Here is a 542-nt window from a genome sequence, read left to right on the forward strand (position 1 = left end):
AGAGGTTACTAACCAGGTGGCAGATCACACTGGTACCCTTCGTCAAGCCTCACTCACTTGACTTAGGCTTAACCCGTGTGAACCCTGCTACAGGCCCAGGTCAATCTCGGGATCTGGAGCTCCGCCCCCCCCCCCCGGCCACTCTCCTGGGGGCTCCAAGGGGGCGCGGACCCAGACCGGGGTCGCTCATTTGTGAGCAAGCGCACCTCGCCCCCTCCGCCCCTCCGCCCCTCCGCCTCTCGAAGGCCTCGCGCGGCTGCATGCGCGAGCGCGCGCACTGTGCACCAGCCCGGCCGGCGCGGGGTGGAAAAACCTCATTTGAACCGCGAAGCCGATCTGGACAAGTCTCACAAGCACAGGAGGGTTGGGCACAGCCGCAGGAGAGGAGAACGAGTGCAGCACCATGTCCGGGAGAATGCTATTCGAGAGGCGACGCACGTGTTTAGTCGGCGGATCATGCCCGGGCCTCCTTGTTGTGGGCGATGGACTGTCGTCGGGTCGGATGCATCGGCGTCGAGGCGCCCGGAGCCCCCCCCCCCCCC

The sequence above is a fragment of the Fonticula alba genome (genome assembly GCF_000388065.1).
Source record: "Fonticula alba strain ATCC 38817 unplaced genomic scaffold supercont2.12, whole genome shotgun sequence".
NCBI lineage: Eukaryota > Rotosphaerida > Fonticulaceae > Fonticula > Fonticula alba.